General features: G+C 43.4%; 1 protein-coding gene across 1 annotated transcript in view; it reads left to right on the top strand.

Annotated features, from left to right (window-relative positions):
• Positions 1–13237: 13237 nt before the first annotated feature.
• Positions 13238–18974, top strand: part of dlgap1b (discs, large homolog-associated protein 1b) — a 78044-nt gene continuing 72307 nt past the window's right edge. Inside the window, exon 1 of the mRNA XM_080793443.1 lies at positions 13238–13297. The gene's annotated coding sequence lies outside the window, so the exon portion shown is untranslated. The remainder of the gene's footprint in view (positions 13298–18974) is intronic.

Genomic DNA, 18974 nt, shown 5'->3' with positions numbered 1-18974 from the left:
AGAAGGAAGCATGGGGTCAGTCCGCTGCCCCCCAGGTTGGCAGAGGAAGTGTAGCGCCCAGGATTACATTAGATAATTGACACTGGGTGAAAAAATGGGTTGCAAAAATGTATCAAAAAAATAATATATATATATGTGTGTGTGTGTGTGTGTGTGTGTGTGTGTGTGTGTGTGTGTGTGTGTGTGTGTGTGTGTGTGTGTGTGTGTGTGTGTGGGGGGGGGGGGGGGGGGTGGTATGTGTGTGGTATGTGTGTTTGTGTGGTATGTTAAAATCAGGTCATCTCAGCAGTGGCGTTTCTGGGTGTAATGACACCCTAGCCCAGTGGTTCTCAAGGGGTCCTTGAGGGGGTCCCTGCAGCAAAATCAAAGTTTAAACACTTTAAACCTATTTTATCAGCAGCATATACAATGATGCATCTTGTCTTGATGAGAGCGCCTGTTGTGAAAATGAACAGTGTGGATCAAATTTGTGATTAGGGGGGTCAGATCAACATATGGAATTAATTTTGTAGGCCTACTGGCCATATATGGAGTGTGTCTTGAGTGTACAGAGTTTGATGAGGTCAGATCATTATATGGAGTGTCAGAACCGGTCCCTTTCATGATGTGGTGTGACACGACGCACTGACTGACTGACGAGAAATGCAGGTTTTCATAATTTATTACCATTAACCTATGGTCAATGACCTATGACCATTGACCTATGACCATTGACCTATGACTCAATCAATTAGTAGCCGTTTAAAATAAATAAGTGATGTTGGGTAGTTTTTCCCTTTGAAAGTAAATAAACAAATCACAGAGTAACACGAGGTTCTGTTTTCCTGAAACAAAAAAACAGACAATATTGGAAAGGTGATTATTAGGAAAGCCAGACATATATGGGGACATCCCTATTGAAAATGCAAAGTAAGAATTTTGGGGACAAAAGATGCAATTAGGGGCAAGAAAAAATAAGTAATAAGCAGAGAGTAATAAGTAGTGTAACTATATAACTTTTTTTTAAAGTAATAAGTAATACATTACTGTTTGACAACACTGGTTCTCACAACTGGATGCAGGGGAGATGGTGGCCTTGCTGTTGCAGCCTCTGGAATAGCCTGCCCTTTACCACCAGAAGTGCCCAGTGAGTCTATTGAGGCTTTTAAGTCTTTTCTCAAGAGTCATTTCCTTTCAATGGCCTTTGATCACACACCTGCGGTTATTGTACTTATTTCACTTCCATTGTGTATTTGATGCTACTGTACGTGGGTGCACATAATGTTTTTGTTGTTGATTTGATGTTACTTTGTAGTACAGAACTTGGTCAATCTTGATTGTTTTAATTGTGCTCTATAAATAACACATACACTGTACATGGGCACAAAAGGGACACAGACAGAAGTGTACAATGGGTGTGACAGACATATTGGTCGGATCGGCGGTGCAATGTACTGTAGGTGTGAGGTATAGAAGCCTGAACCTCTAGTAATTAAATAAGTCAGTGTTTCGGCACTTCAGTTAATACAGCTGGGACCCACAGGGTTGATCCTGAGCCCATCCTCATCTGCAAAACCTTCAAAGGACTCTGACAGGGTTTAAATCACCATCGCCGCTCCGTTTCTCCTCGGTGCACAGGTCAAGCTCACACTCATCTTTTATTTATAGCTTACTTGCATTGATTGCAGATCAAACCGATTCTCCAGTACAGTGGGACCCAATTCCGTGTGTGTGTGTGTGTGTGTGTGTGTGTGTGTGTGTGTGTGTGTGTGTGTGTGTGTGTGTGTGTGTGTGTGTGTGTGTGTGTGTGTGTGTGTGTGTGTGTGTGTGTGTGTGTGTGTGTGTGTGTGTGTGTGTGTGTGTGTGTGTGTGTGTGTTTGTTTTCAAAGGCAGATTTTTATATAGAACTCTCTTTCTCTCTCTCTGCCTCTCTGTCTTTCTCGCTTGGCTGCTAGTGCTGCTCACACTAGTAGGGAAGTGAAGGTCTGCAAGTGAAATGCTCTGCCTTCCCAGAATGTACCCTTTACCGGTGGAGTTATGATTATCCATGGTTGTGGCAGTGTACGTGTTTTCCATTTTTGGCTGTCTCTTTCCTAATTTGTTTATTTAGCAAAGGTCCCTGCAGCTACGGTTGGCTAGGCTGTGCTCATCAATGTTTTGATGGCTGACTAAGGCAGGCTTCTTGATGATGATTCACTTTTGCAGCAGCTAATCATTAGCTGCTAATGGGTGATGCTCTTTCAGATGTGAATCGAGGTTTTACTTTCATGTGGCAAACCTCGTCCATGAACTCATTAGGTATAGGTCATTGATTATAATGGTGAGCTTTGACTACACACACTGCTTCTGGTACAGTTACTGGAGGGAGGGAAGCTCATGCACTTCCCACGATGTGCTTGGCCGTCCACACCGCCTCTGTAGGGCTTCAAATTCACGGGTGGTGCAGTTCCCATACAAGCGGTGACAGTTACCGATAACCGTATCGGGAAAGCTGCCGATACTGCTATGCCATTCCGATACCACTTCATTTATCACTATCACTATTACAGTCATATTTTGATTGCTTCAGTTGACGAGTTGATGTTGCATGACTTTTTCAGATTCTGGTGCTCTTAGTCTGAAAGCTGCGCTATAGATCAGTCCTTTGAAATGCGCACAATCTTCAGTTTGTCCATATATTCTCTCCTCGTCCCTGATGTGTCTGCTCTTGTCTCAGTTCTATCGCTCTGACCCCGAGGCTGAGTCTTCCCTCAGCCCTAGAACCCATCTCACTAGGAGTCTATAAGCACTCATTAAACCTCATTCACTCTACTTATCTACAGATGACATGACGGGAGCTCACTTTCTCCCTTGTACACACACACACACATAAACACACACACACACACACACACACACGCACGCACGCACGCATAAGCCCCTCTCTCTTATCCATGTGGGAGCCCAACGGCATGTGGTTCTGGTTGCCGCCTCGGACTGTAGCAGATAGAGCTCAGCACACTTACTGGCTGTGTAATGGGATATCTGCTATCTGCTTCCTTCACTTGTGCAGAACTGCAGTAATGTGCAGAGCGGGCAAAGTGTAGCGACTTCAGCTGGATGACATCTACAGTATCTGATGTATTTGGTTTGTATTTGCTTTGCTCTTGTTGTGTGTGTGTGTGTGTGTGTGTGTGTGTGTGTGTGTGTGTGTGTGTGTGTGTGTGTGTGTGTGTGTGTGTGTGTGTGTGTGTGTGTGTGTGTGTGTGTGTGTGTGTGTGTGTGTGCGCGCGCGCACGTCTGGCTGAGTCAGTGTGTGCCTCTGAGTTTGTGATCTTGTTCAAAGACACAGAAACATTGAATTATTAAATAAAAGTAAAAGCTTTTCTAAGAGAATATTAATGAATTATGCCAGGGTTACGCCAGTGGTTTTGAGGATTAAAAGGATTTAGCTGTTTTCAATTGACTAAAGCTGGCATGACTCAAGACTCAAGACACTCAACATTTGTGGGAATGGGAAGGTCACCTGTTCCTTGGGCGCTGTGTTAATAGGACCCCCTGCTTGGCTGCTCCTAATCCAATCCACTTAATTTATAAACCTTTTTCCGGCCAAGGACCCCCAAATGTATTTGGCCTCAGATGTTTTTTGCGCCAGGGACCCCCAGAAGAGAAGATTTGTTTTTAAAACAAAAAAACGCAGCACGGCACGAAGTGATGCAATGTGAGCTTGTACTTTATATCTGCTATTTTTGAGAACCACTGTTCTAAACCACTGTTTAGGGGCTACTCGTGTCATAGGGACAATACACGTTTCTGCGGATCTCAAGGCCCTGGGGGGGTGTAATCATGTAGAACATCAGAGAGGTACTGAGGCGCCAGCCTGTTCTCAGATTTAAAAACAAACAATAAAATCTTAAAATTGATTCTGTAATGAACAGTGGAGAGAGTGGCTCCATGCTTGCGGGTTCCAGTTAATTGTTAGGATGGGTAATGCAGGACAAATTTCACATTATGGGGAAATGTACCCTGACAAATACCCCAACAACAATAACTAAAGGGGACTAACCTTAATTATTATTAATATTCAATTGTTATAATTATTAATAATGATTAATCTATTTTTGTTCCGCCAATTTGCTGTTAACATTTCTATTCGTTTTCTGCATTTTCATTCAATTTATTTCTGTCTGCCAACTGTGGCCAAAACGTTGTACCATGTCATATTTAATTATGTGCGAAACACTTTTATTCTTTTGAACTGATCAAAACTCTGTGTCTAGCAGTAACGAACTGGATGTGTGTAAGCCACTGTTATGAAATGGTGCAATGTTATGCAATATGCATATTTGGCATGTGTACTGTATGCGCGTGTGCTCTTGGACATTTTCAAACCGCTATAATATGAGAGTTGGAAAGGAGGTTCATCAAGGTGGAGGAAAGCTATCCGCAACCTCTTCACCATGATTATTACCTCTCCATTTCTCCTTAGCACGTCATTCTCATTCATCATCTCTTCAAAGCTTCAAAGAGTATGGAGAATCAGATGTCCCATCAAGGGCATTTTTAGTCTGGCCCTTAATCAGCCGGTTCTTTAAAGCCAAGAGCCGTGTCTGTTAAGAGAGAGAGAGAGAGAGAGAGAGAGATAGAGTGGGGGGGAAAGAAAACTCTTATACAGTAACTGTATTCTCTAATTCACATGACTTAATTCCAGGAGTTTCAATCAATGTTCTCGCAGCAAGACCCAGGAAAGAGATTCAATTAGGTCTTGTGCGTTGAACCACAGATTCTAATTGGCACTGGATTAGTTCACATTGATTAGGCTTGATTGAACCCCATAGCTTGTGTTTCAAGTGAGCATGCCTTACTCTTCAAAATGTTTTTTCTGTATCCTATGTTACTGATGTTTGTTGCACACATGCTGTGTCCAGAGTCCAGGCATTGGGTGGTGAAGAAAGGACTTCCCTGTCGGCCCGGGTGTGGCCAATGCTAAAGTTGGTGCTGGTTGCACCTCGGTGATAGCTGCGCCTGGGGCGCCCCTCCACGGATTAATCTATAGCTGGAAGCCGGGAGGAGAGGGAGTAATGAGAGGATAGTGGTTGAGGGTTGAAACACTCACACAAGACATTTGGACATTTTGATGTATTTACAAACTGTGAGCAATGCTCACAGAATCATCAAAGATCATAGTCTCATAAGGTCAACATAAGGTCACTGGCAAATAGACATAGCATTTCCCCCCGGATATAATGAGCTAGCCAACCACAGTAAAGACAAAATAGGCTTGTGAAACGCTGATACTAATGCTACTACAATGTCTGAGGAGCAAAAATTAATTGTACCTAGGTTAGGTACCCTCACAAAAAAACATAATAGTAATAGTAATCCTGGTCTCTAAACTGCCTCCCCCTGGCCAGCCGGGGCGCCTGATGGAATGGAAAGGAACTGGTTGGAATAACGTGTTCCTTCCACACGCTACGTCCAACCAGGGAAACTGGTTATAAAAATTATAATAAAAAAAAGATGTACCAGTATGTGTGCAATTATTACAACATGGCTCAGATACAGTAGAGTACAGGGGGGAAAAAGGCTTATTCACCATCAGGACTAAAGGAAATTGCCCTCCGTTCACAGCAGAAGTAATAGATCACTGCTATTATTTTGACAAAGTAGAGGAGAGAGATGGTGAAGGATGAAGGGAGAGATGGAGAGAGGGTGAGGGAGTGTGTGTGTGGGGGGGTGGTGGGGGGGGGGCAGAGGAAAGCGAAGGCACACAGGCAGACAGATTGTGCACAAATAATATACTCAGGAAAGGTGCAGTGGAGACGGAGGATACGAGAAAGAGAGGCGTTTATGAATGGAGAGGTTATGGAGACAAGGCCAGGCCGTCCATGTACACTACCAGTAAGACGCGCAAACGCGGGAAGCGAACGCAGCTCGTACATATTTGGGTTTTGGACGTATAGCTGCTTTGGGGACTCCTTATATGGTTATGGCTGAGTCATGGTGACGTATTGATGCAACACACTCCATATTATAGTAAGTGCTCACTGCGTTCGCAACCACTGCTCCTGCTCCCAGCCCTCCCAGTGCAGGCCTTGAGGATGAGATTAGCTCCATGCGGGGGAAAATAAATCCCATTTATAAAGAATACGCCGCCGCTGCTGCTCATCCGGTGGAACGCGCATATCATTTCACCAAATTTTCACAAATTAGGGCTCCGTGCGTCTTTGTTCCTGCATCATGTTGCCCTGGGCACTCAGGCTTTCAGAGGAAACAGCCAGGGTGGAAATGAGCTGAGCTGCATAATGTGACCAATCAGCAAAGGGAGCCGGCGTGCAGGAAATCGCCCCAATGCTGCCGTACCCTCGACTCTCCTCTTTTTGATTACACACAAATCACAAGCTATTAAAATATTATGTTTCCATTACATGCATGCTTGATGCTGGGCATGCGTGTGTAATATGCACCTGAATGCCCTTTGTCGCTACTATGACTGTGAGAATAATTACACTCAGTTATAAAGGTTATGATGAGTTATACATTGCGGCGGGTCTCTAGAGACTGTTATTCTGTCCCATGCAGCCAGGCTGCTGAAGATAGGAATTATATTCGAGATGTCCCTTGAGTGTGTTCAGTTTCTCTTTAGGCATTGGAATCCAAATCCAGATACAGTGCAAGTTGCAACACAATCTTGTAATGTCATGTATATGCTCCTAGCTTTTGGCTGTTTCTTCACGCTCTACTATCTGCAGTATATGCCTAGATTTAAACCTACGGTATCTGTTTCCACTTGTCCCGTGAAATCTCCACCTTTTTGTGGTATAGCATGAAGGCCAAGCCATCTAGTAAAAAGTCTGCATGTATGTCTTTGTATTTTTTGTATGTGTCATGAAACAGAACCACCTCCGAACATTTACTGCTGCTGGAAATGGTGAAGTGAGACTATACAACTGGGAAAAATGGTAATAAATACAATAAATACCTATAATAATAACAAAAGTGTATGTATACACTGTATACATACACTTTTGTTATTATAGGTATTTATTCATATTTATTCGCGGGTTGAGTGAAGAAATGACGACTTTTTTGGCGGGCAGGTTGGAGCGGGTCAAATTATCATGAATGCAGGCACCCGCGGGTCGTATTGTCCCCCAAGATTAGCATCACTAAGACACACACACACACACACACACACACACACACTGTACTCTGAATGACTATACTGTAGCTGTCATGACTGTGCGTTCCTCCCACTGAGCTGTGAATTCATTAAGTATGCCCTCTGGAGGTCTGCCCTGCCAGGTAAGGTGCTATCAACAGCCTGCCTGCCAAACACACACACAGCGTTTGTGTGGTGAACCATAATGATCACACAAACAAACTGGCAAACACAACACATGCACACACACAAACACGCACGCACGCACGCACGCATGCACGCACATGCATACAGCGCACAGGAGGCACCGTTTCAGCAGTGCCTCCTGCTTGACATGACTCCAGTGTCGGAGCTGATTTCTCCTTCTAGCCCTCAGGCCTACAGATACAACAGTAGGCTACATTGTCTCTGTTACTCTCAGGCCCGGATTGGACAGTCATGGGCCTGCAGGGCTGAGTCAAAACAAAAAGAAAAAGTCATAAAAAAGACATCTTTGGGCCATTGTAGACCACAAGTGCCAGTCCGTGCATACATAATCTTTTCTGATGTGCTGTATGATAACAATTCTGTCCACCATTGTTTGAGTGTGGGCGGTTGAATTGCTTTCCAGTTGGTTAGTATAATGTTTTTTTGCTGCTGTCATTATTAAGAGTATCGATCTCCTCTCAACCTTATCAAATTCCTTGAGCATCTCAACATCTCCCAGTATTGAACCTCTGGGGTCTGGTGGCACCTCGTTTTGTAATATCTCAGATTCCAAAAGCTATTTAAGTGTGTGCACTTCCAAAACATATGTATGAGGTCCCCGTTATCTGTGCGGCATCGTGGACATGTAGGTGGTGTGTTGGGGCTGAATCGATGCATCCTCTGTGGTGTGTAATACACACGATGGAGTATTTTGAAAAGTGTGAGTCTATGTTTAGTATTAACCAGAGTCTTCTGTGAGCTCTGTAACAGATCTTCCCATTCTTTCAACGTATATTGATATCCAACATCGTTTTCCCATACTTTCACCATCTTGACCATTTACTTCTGGCCTTCTTTTGTCTCACAGCGCACCCTTACATTATTCTCCTCCTGATTACTGTTACTTGAATTATACACGTGATTTTCATCCTGAATTCAAAATGAGATTCAACATCTGGAATGATTTTAAACACACGTATAATATACATGCATAAGTTAATTTAGCTAAAGGAAAGGGCCATTGGGTTCAGCCTGATTATGAGATATCTTGTGTGCAAATTTCACTTTGTAGCATAAGGGTGTCACTATAGAGGCAATGTCATGAGGTCTCTCACATGGTTAGGGTGCATTGACAAAGAAAAAACAATTGTGGTCCATTCTCCACAGAGCAGGAAGGTTTGCACAGCAAATTCAATGACAATCCAAATCATAGTTTTTGAGATACATTATTTGGAACAAAAGGGGAGGACGGGTGGAGGGACAGACTGACCAATAATGTAAACTCATCAGTTTGTGATGTTTTATTATGTTTTCTATCTTCTCGGGGGGGTATAGAGTTAAAATCTAAAGCCCCCTTATTTCCGTCAATAATTCTGTGCTTTCTCACAGCTTCACTAATCCCCTTTCTGATGCGACTTGCCTGCCCCACATAATAAGACGAAAGTCGGGCAGAACCCGCGTAACTCCATGTCTCATCTTTTTATGTTTTTCAATCCAACCTTTTGAAAGTCTTCACATTATTATTCATGACATGCCCAAAGCGGGGACACCAAGTTGTCTGTTTTATGAATAATATAGAAGCCAGAATCTCTACCTACAGTATAGGCCTATGTATCTGTCAGTCCTTGTCCCTTTTGTGCCCATATATGGAGATCCCTGATGTCATCAGTAATCAGTATATGCCCAGATACTGTATTGGAATGCCCATACAGTATATGGGCATGTTGGTTGGATCGGTGGTTGAGGACAACTGGATATCAAAACTACTTGACGGCGGGCACTGCCTCGAGTCCTTGACTCTTTAACACGCCAAGTATGAAGTCAGTCCCATATTTATGACCATGCCCAAAATAGGGACGCCAAGTTGTCCATCTGTGGGCTTTATGAATATTTAGCCAATGAAAGTATTATCAAGACCTTGTTTCTAAGTCAACAACAATGGATCCTTTTGAACTTTCCTGAAAAGTAGTGGTCTTAGACTTAAACATACAAGGTTTCCACCCAACATCGATGTTTTGTTACAGATATAGGTCATGGTGTGTGTTGCGTATGTGTATGTGTAATGTGTATGTGTGTGTCTTAGTGTGCAAGTTGCTGCGATCCCTGTGAGTCCCACAAAGTCCCTCCCCCTCCCTCCAGAATGAACATCTCCATCCGTGCCTTTAAACTGTCGCCTGCATTGTACGATGGTTCAGGGCCAGCGCGATATAAAGTTATGCCACTGTGAAAGTGGCATAATAAAGTACTGCGATAATAATGGACAATGTTTGAATAGCGGTTTTGAGTAACTGCCAGTGCGAGAAGATTATGTATGACAGTGGCCAGGCAGCCTGCTGCCACCGCTTGCTGACTCAGTGCTATAGCTGATTGTGAGCTGAGGCTCCTAGGGGGGGTTAATGCAGCGCCAGGCCAGCAGGGCTGATCCTCAGCCCATCCTCATGTGCCAAAACTTCAAAGGACTCTGACAGGGTTTAAAACCGCCACCGCCCCTCCGTTTCACAGCCCCCACCCACAAACCCCCTGGTGCACAGGTCAAGCTCTCACACTCATCTTTTATTTAGCGCTCGCTTGCATTGATTTAGGCTCATACTGATTCTCCAGCATACAGCGGGGCCCAGTTCCATATCACCACCCTGCATATGGTGTGTTTTTTCAAAGGCAGATTTTCAGGACTTTTATATAAAGCTTACACTCTCCTGCTCTCTAGCTTTCTCTCTGTCTCTCTCTCTCTCTCATTTTGCATAGAAGGTCACAGTAATTTTCCCACTTGACAAGCTTCTTGTTTCCACTTTCTTGCATTTCCTTCTTTTTTTCCTAACCCCCCCCCCCCCAGCATGCTGATGAATTATTCAAACCTCAGCCCCTGTAGTCAGCTGTAGTCAACTTACAGGAGAAAGCAAGACCACAACCTCCATGGAGTCCACACAGACTTGGAGCTGCAGGGTTTCGATGACAGTTGTTCTACAGACTGTCTCCGTCTTGAAGCATCCTAACCGCTGCACACAGAGCATCAAAAACACTGTAACTGACTGAGGCACATGCTTGTGGTATACCAGACAGGGATGTGTATGGTGCGTGCAAAAGCATTTTTACCCGACACCTTTTTAATGATCAATGTGCCGCTGCTTATTTCTAAGCATCCCACTTTTTCTCAGAACAAGGCAAGGCCGCCGCAGGTAAACGACAATCTTGCGAACGTTTTACCAGTGATGCCGGTGGCAAAATGTAGAATCATTACCAGTTATGTTTGTTTGTTTATCTGTTGATGAGTACACACTCAGTTTTATTTGAAGCAGCCTACACAGCATGCCTTTTATGTCCCATCTCCCTTTCTGTAGGCTACCTGTATTTAGGGGATGTGTGCGCACTACGCGCACCAGCAGAGGGTGAAATTGAAATCCTCTCCTATGGTGACCTTGTGATTGACAGAGTATAGAGGACACAGGAGATGAGAAATCTCATCTGTTCCTTAAGCTGTCTTCAGCCCTCCACCTGTAACACTGAAGTGGTTTGTTGGCATTGTTGCAACCCACAGTGATATGGCAGTGCTGTTTTTGTTGTTGTTTTCTTACTAATAAAAACAACTTCAAAATGCTTAAAGTTGTGCGTATATAGGTTTTCATGGATTCTACTTGTCTTTAGTTTTCATTGTGCTGCTTTATTCTATTCTAACTTTACCTGAACATAACATTAAGAAAAGTTAAACTTCCTGGGCAACGCATATTATAGTACCATGTTGACAGCGACAGCAATCATGCAGAATGTAACTTGGATGGCAGAAGCGAGCTCCCCATCACTTGGTGTGGGCAGTTGTTCAGCTGAGGCTCAAGCCTGCTTCTGACGTCATGCCTACCGTGTCAATATGTTTTACTTGTGCTGCCTTCAGAGCGTTCACAGGACCGGGAAAGCATATGTGTCATTTTAGATATTTGGGGGTATTCAAAAATAGATTAGTTAGTTCTGAATTATTATAAATTTTTTATTTATTGAATTTCTGACATTTGTTTGTTTGTTTTCCAATTTATACAATTATTTAAACAATATATTTAGGATAAAATATTTTGAAATATTTCTTTTACTTTTTTTACATGTTTTTGTAACCCATTTTTCACCCCTGTGTCAATTATCTAATGTGATCCTGGGCTCTACACACCCTCCGTCAACCTGGGGAGAGCAATGCACCAAAAACACATCAGTGCTCAAAAGTGTCTCCATGTGAGACACGGTCATACAGTGAAGGATACAGTAAGGGCTTAGAGCGGTGACTCAGTGCGCCCTGTTTTCGTGGTCAAAGCAATACAGCAGTCCCAGTAGCAAACCAATTAAATGCAGCAGAGCCACAGCTCTAATGTAATTTGATTTTATAGGTAATTACGATTTATATAAGGCTGTTCATGAAAGCTTGATGTCTTCATGACCATGTGACGGACACAATACTTTTAACAATATGACAGGAAATGGGATTTGTAGAGGTCGCTGGTCATTTATTCTTAGATGTAAATTATCTTTGCATTGCTCGTCCGAACGATTATCATGCTTTTTCATATTTTTGCTTTGATCTGAAGCAGAGGTGCAACATTGCCTCGCAACTCTGGCGAGGCAATTCTTCGTCGAAGCAGCTCAAGGACGTAACACAGAGATTAGATACAGATATCTAATCTATCATAAATAGGCCTAAAAGGAAATCCCTCCTCTTCTCTTTTTATTCCGTGCACACAGACCTCTGATCTCTGCTCCATGCCATATCACGTACAAGCACTCCAATAAACCTTAAGGCAAACACAGCGGTCGATGAAATGTTTTCCTTTAGATATACCTGCTGCTAACAGCGGTGGTGTTTTGATATATTCATTATTTCTCTCTCCAAGGAGAGTGGGCGTTGTTCACATCCTAAAGCAGTTCACCAGCAAATTGCATAAACAAGCAGTGAAAAGGGCGCAGACAACAGACAAGACAGGCATGATCGCATGAAAGTAAAGGGTTTGATACACTTGGTTGCTCACGGTGTCTTCATACACCAGAAAACAGAACTTCATGTAGATCGGCCATTATCTGTTGGCAACACAGCTCTATCTGTCTGAATGGTATGCTGAGGCAACCCACTGTGAGTTTGTTTTGTAAACAAGGGCATGTGTGATAGAATGGGACGGAGGCGGGCGATGTTGCAGAGGTGAAAAAAGGCAGTTTTGGTGATCTGGTTGACATGGGGCTGGAAGGAGAGGGTGGGGTCAAGAATGACACCGACCGAGGTTACGGACTCGGGTGGAAGGGGTGACAGTGGAGCCTTCGAGTGAGTCGGGGCCAATGATGAGAATTTCAGACTTATTGCAGTTGAGTTTTTAAAAGTTTGTTTGCATCCATGTTTTAATGTCAGTCAGGCAGGAGGTGAGACATAAGAGTGAAAGCGGATATTTATAGTATACTTTGGCCATTCGAAAATAGTCGATCTACAAGCTTACAACACGTTGTGATGCGATGCATAGCGAGCTTGTAGATCTGCTATTTTTAAAAGATTTCTATACGTTTTTGAAAACAAATGGGACATTCTGTGCGCACTTACTTTTGGCACTATAGGAATATTTTGTTGCCAAAACTTTTGTAATTTTAGTTTTTATTTAAGTAAATCTAGACTTCCAGACTTTTACTTGTGATGGAGTATTTCTACTTTGTAGTATTAATACTTGTGTGAAGTGATCACTTGTGGCGTCCTCACTTTTTATCCTCAATACGTACATTGCTCAGCCAATCAAATCATATGGGGTGTTCAGCCAATCAAATCATTGTTATGGTATACACGCAAACACACAAATCTGGACATAGGAGGGGCTAGCACCCCTCAAAAATGTGAGTACTTCTGCCACCACTGCTCTCAACCATGTTTTCTTACTTATTCTTTCAGGGAGGGGGAGGGACCTGTGCATGCATGGAGGACAAGGATCCAAAAGTTAAACACAAGAGAGAGAAGATGCCGAACAGAGGACAATAAAGACGGTGAGTAATCTTTTGTGTTATAATAGGCTGTTGTTTTCTATTAATTCTACTGCCCCTTACCGTATGGATTTCAGTGTATCCCCACCTGGCATTATCTTGCATGGTTTGCACTGCAGATGCACAGCTCAGCAGTGCAGGAGGCCGTCATTGAGATACTGGTGCGTAGAAGGAATGATTGACGTGAACTCTCTCTAGAAGTCATTCTGTTGGCCCCAATCAGCCTTTTGCCATAAAGCCAGCTCAGTCAAGGCCTGCACCCCTTTGCTGCTATCGATATTCAGACACAATATATTTCCTGACTATACCCTTTCGCAATTCAACTTTGACCTTTTAAACTAAGAGGCGAGTGTGTGTCAGCTGTAACCTTGTAGTTAACCCTCAGCAAAAATGCACGAGTCAGTCATACAATGGATCGACAGCGTCAGAGAGACAATGTGAAATGTACGTAAGGGACAAGGTGAGGGCTATGAGGAGAGAAGATGGAAGGATGAGTGACGGAGGGATGCTGAGATGAGAAGCATAGCAGAATAAACTAATGCATTTATTTGCCAATGTGTTTGTAAAGGTGTCACACATTTCACAATCATCTGTGACAGCTGCTGGAAGTTGGCAAAATGTACACATTTTCATTCTGCTTTAAGTAGCATGTGAGCGGTCAAATAGGGGGTTTTCATGATTCTGAATCCATCTTTTGCACAAATAACACTCCTTTGGCTAAAAACTGACATTTTTAGCCCAAGGAGTGTTTTTCGTGCAAAATGCTTGCAATGGATTCAGAATCATGAAAAACCCCAAATTGGGCATTTTTCTGATAATATTCCCTGACTACAGTGCGATGAGAGTTTGGGAATTCGGAGGGGTATAGTTACACAGTGAAAAGCCCTTACGAGTTTTACACTCTCCGGATTTTACTGTGTAAGATGACATGTTTTCTCCATATGGTTCTGTGTGTCTCCTCCATATGGTTGTGTGTGTGTGTGTGTGTGTGTGTGTGTGTGTGTGTGTGTGTGTGTGTGTGTGTGTGCGTGCGTGCATACTTTTTGACAGAGCAGATGGTGGTGGAGATTTATAGTGTAAAAGGTAGGGGGAATTGTGTGATAACATTGAATAAGTGCTTATGTTTACATGATCCGAGTAAGACACACACACACACTTTATCTTTGCCCGTGTGCTTTCCGTGCTGGCCAGGTTGTGTTGTTGTTGTTCCATGTTGTTTCTCCGTAAATGTCGTGTGTCCGCTGCGTGTAAATTCTCGGGCCATCGCATCACGGAAAGCACGGGCGTAGGCGGCGCTTATTGGCCTGACTTGCCCAACTGAACTGCGCAGTGTGCACTCACAACTTTTTGGCTTTTTGCCTTTATTGATAGTTATTTGTGAAGACAGACAGGAAAGAGGGATGGAGAGAAGGGGAGAGACATGCAGCAAAGGTCGTCATGAACAGGACTCAAACGCTAGAGCCTATATGTGGCATGCGCCCGGACCACTTGGCCAGCGGGCGCCCCCACTCACAACTTGTTACCGTCTCAAATAGATTTGGTGAAAAAAACTCATGTTTCTGTGACTTTTGTAGCACACACACACACACACACACACACACGCACACGCACACAACACACAAGGGAGTTAAGGCAGCCAGATGGAAGGGACTGGACGGCCAACTGAACGTTACACACATCACTGACCATCCAGTGGACACCTGTGAGTGACAACTGCTCCTGGTAACAAACACCCTCCAATGTCTGATGCACTTCAACCCCGATGTTCCTAAACATTTCCTAAATAGCATATCTGCAAGCTCAGAGTCACATCATCTGGAGACTATTCGTCCTGCACATTCCAGTATGCAATGGCTCCGTACATTTACATACAGTTTTATTCAGTGCATTGGCTCTGGGCAGAGGTAGGTAAAGCGCCAGCTTTAATAGGGCCTGTCTAGCCTTATGACCACATCTATCTGGTAATAGCTTTAATAAGGAAAGATGTTATGTTATGTTAAGTGTGAGGACGGGTGTCCTGATGCGGTACCAGTGTACCACTTCCCCCGCTTGCTTCCCATAGCTTGGCTCAGGTTGAAGTAGATGATGTAACTTCTAATGCAGTCTGGCATTTCCATTAGACAGCTCTGCTTTATGGCAGCTGGATACATCATGTATGAGTGCTACTGATTGTACAAAGCGAACTACTGTATAACGTACAAGGCAGTTCATTTTGCATTAGAGTTTTTTTAGTAGAGTGCACTTGGCATTTAGTGATTGCATAATAACGATCAATCATTAAAGGTACATGTATGTCAACTATAGACACAAACTAATTTGGCAAAATAAAATGTTATAATGTTTATCAGTGAATATGACCTTCTTGCATAGTTTCCAGTAGAGCAACGGTGAACTGACCTACCGAGCAATTTATGTTGGTGAACTTCTAAGTTCATAGAAATGTATTTAGTTGGTTCAATCTCTCCAATTTGGCAAAGTAAAATGCTTGCAGTGATAGAGTGTGTGTGTGTGTGTGTGTGTGTGTGTGTGTGTGTGTGTGTGTGTGTGTGTGTGTGTGTGTGTGTGTGTGTGTGTGTGTGTGTGTGTGTGTGTGTGTGTGTGTGTGTGTGTGTGTGTGTGTGTGTGTGTGTGTGTGTGTGTGTGTGTGTGTGTGTGTGTGTGTGTGTGTGTGTGTGTGTGTGTGTGTGTGTGTGTGTGTGTGTGTGTGTGTGTGTGTGTGTGTGTGCGTGCGTGCGTGCGTGCGTGCGTGTGCATGTTTGTATTTGGTAGCCTAGCCTGCCCAAGTGGAGAGCTAAAAGGCATTAGCTAAATTCTGTTCAGTGTCTGTCGCCAATTGGAGCTTGGAGGAGACGATGCTTCCTGTATCCGGAAACACTTATTGTTGAGTTTCCCGATTTTGAGCATCTGCTATCAATCAAGGCAATCCGATGAAAAACACAATAATTATCATTATAGAAAGAAACCCCTTTCTTTAATCATAATTATTGTGTTTTTCATCCACACTATACTGTATCTCATTTGCCAGTTTTTGAGGGGCTCCTATGCCCTGCTTTGTGTGTGGGTGTACATTTTAGCGATGATTTGATTGGCTGAGCAAAGTACGTATTGAGGATAAAAAGTGAGGGCAGAAAATTGAAGACGGTAATTGTGATTGGCCGGAATGACAGAAAAGTGAGGATGCCAATTGTGTTTTTACTAACCACCGTTTTGGTGGTCACCTATTCAGTGAAAACTGGACTATGAATAGGCCTTAAGTTTACTCTACATCTACACCAAACCTAATCACCAGAAAATAGCTGATGTACAATAGCCTGGGAACAAGACAAATCTGCCACAGCTCACAAATCACACCTGTGTGAACTGAGTGATGAACTGAGTGATGCAGACTAATGTTATTAGTCTGTACTCTCAAACAAACTCACAACGCATTGCATTCAATGCAATGGGAGCTTGTCAGCTACTTCACAGAGTGTTCAGTGCAATGGGAGCTTGTCAGCTACTTCACAGAGTGTTCGTCTATTTTTACCAAATGTTTGCCTTTAGTATTAAGGCATGCCCTAAAATTCACTTTGTCCTTCCAAAGCTTAAGCCTTTTGCAACCAGAGCTTATTTTAAAGCTGCTATAAGCAATATTATGTCAAACTTTTAAAGACCTTTTAATTTATTTTTTATTTATTTATTCAGACAGCCAGCAATGAGTAAAATGCTCCCAAAACATTTAGTCTTTGTGACACATCTAGGGGCCACAATCTGCATTCAAAGATTTAACTTTCTCTAACAACCTAAAACATGAACCTTGGTTGAAAAAAACTAAAGTTGTCCTTTAAATGGGATTTGGGCCAAATTAGTCACTAATTTGTTGCTCTCACACGACATAATTAGTTTCTTTGCAACAATACGGCAATGACGGATATTATTAGATTCTTACTGAATATACTGGAGCAGGACTATTTAATTACATTTAATTTAATTTAATTGGACTAGATTTTAAAAGCAGGAAATGTAGCACGCACGCACGCACACACACAATTCAGTTCACAACAACACACATTGTGGAACGTAAAAAGTGCGTTTAAAATCACATGTGATTAGTCATACCTTGTTTGGACATTAACTGCAGATTTTAAAAAGGAAACATCTTGTGTGTTTCTCGAATAATACACAAAGCCAAGTAGGCAGTGTTGGGGAGTATTAAGCTACATGTAGCTGAGCTACGTAGCTTAGCTACATTTTGCTGTAGCTTGTGGTATTTTAGCTACATTCATATTTGTGTACCTCGTCAAGTAGCTCAGCTACTTTTTGGGTCATTTTTTGTAGCTTAGCTACTCAAGTTACAAGCTACAATTTTGGGTCTCCCAGAGGGGAGCAGGGGTCTCCCAGAGGGGAGGAGGGGTCTCCCAGAGGGGAGCAGGGTGGGGGGTCTCCCAGAGGAGAGCAGGGTGAGGAGGGGTCTCCCAAAGGGGAGCAGGGTGGGAGGGGTCTCCCAGACGGGAGCAGGGGTCTCCCAGAGGGGAGCAGGGTGAGGAGGGGTCTCCCAGAGGGGAGCAGGGTGGGAGGAGGGGTCTCCCAGAGGGGAGCAGGGTGGGAGGAGGGGTCTCCCAGAGGGGAGCAGGGTGGGAGGGGTCTCCCAGAGGGGAGCAGGGTGAGGAGGGGTCTCCCAGAGGGGAGCAGGGTGGGAGGAGGGGTCTCCCAGAGGGGAGCAGGGGGAGGAGGCGTCTCCCAGAGGGGAGCAGGGTGGGAGGAGGGGTCTCCCAGAGGGGAGCAGGGTGGGAGGGGTCTCCCAGAGGGGAGCAGGGGGAGGAGGGGTCTCCCAGAGGGGAGCAGGGTGGGAGGAGGGGTCTCCCAGAGGGGAGCAGGGTGAGGAGGGGTCTCCCAGAGGGGAGCAGGGTGGGAGAAGGGGTCTCCCAGAGGGGAGGAGGGGTCTCCCGCATGTACATTCTCAATTTAACGCTGAAAAATAAAAAGTAGCTGAGCTACTTTTCCTATGTAGCTGTAGCTTTACAAGCTACATTTCTCCAGGGGTAGCTATGTAGCTTGATCAAGCTACTGCCATGGTGAGCTACTTGTAGCTTTACAAGCTACGCTTTCAAAGTAACTTCCCCAACACTGCAAGTAGGCTACAGACGGGTATATTGGGCTGTAGAGTGGTTAATGTATGTTTTCTAATTATAATCTAAATCTACACGTACCTAGTATCTTTACGTTTTCAAATATTTTTTGTGGAGTAAAAAAGTATAATATTTGCCTCTGAGATAAAAGTACTGAAATACTGCAGTATTGCAAGTAAACAATACTGTTTAAATTGTACTTAAGTACACTACTTGAGTAAATGTGATCTGAATGCGTTAAATTAAAATAATTATTTAATTAAAAGTTAAATTAAAATATTAATAATAATAATGAATATTTGACTGAATATATGACTCATAATATGTAAATAAACTGCATACTTCAGCATCCCTCTCCTGTGTTCACCCTCTGGGAAGGTTTGGCGTTTCTCAACCTCAGGATGGCCATATTGGACGCACTCATTACAAAGAAGAATTACAAGAATATTGGGCTTCATTTACCAATATCTTCTTAAAATTCTGTCAAAAACTTGTCATGAATCTGACTAGTCATGTGGCAGAATTGTTCATAAGTGTATTCTTAGAAGATGAATCCCATATTCTCATCATAA

The sequence above is a fragment of the Protomyctophum bolini genome (assembly GCF_963924005.1).
Source record: "Protomyctophum bolini genome assembly, chromosome: 21".
NCBI lineage: Eukaryota > Metazoa > Chordata > Actinopteri > Myctophiformes > Myctophidae > Protomyctophum > Protomyctophum bolini.
This window is presented reverse-complemented; position numbering and strand designations above follow the sequence as displayed.